Here is a 269-nt window from a genome sequence, read left to right on the forward strand (position 1 = left end):
AGATATGTCATTCATAATATGTTCATGCATCACATAAATACATGTATATGTGCATTCTAGGCATAAACTAAGTGTTAAACATGTATGAATTAAGTGCATAACGTATCTGAGTTTTTGTATTTAAAATTACACATGAAAATATGCTGTTAATCTATTAAGTCATACGTTAATCGATTAACCTAACTGTTTGAAAAGTTGTTGAAACTGAAAAACTTGGAAAACAGAATCAGTTACGTTTTTGAACAACGTTAATCGATTAACCAAGGCTT

The sequence above is a fragment of the Lupinus angustifolius genome, chromosome LG03 (assembly GCF_001865875.1).
Source record: "Lupinus angustifolius cultivar Tanjil chromosome LG03, LupAngTanjil_v1.0, whole genome shotgun sequence".
Taxonomy (NCBI): domain Eukaryota; kingdom Viridiplantae; phylum Streptophyta; class Magnoliopsida; order Fabales; family Fabaceae; genus Lupinus; species Lupinus angustifolius.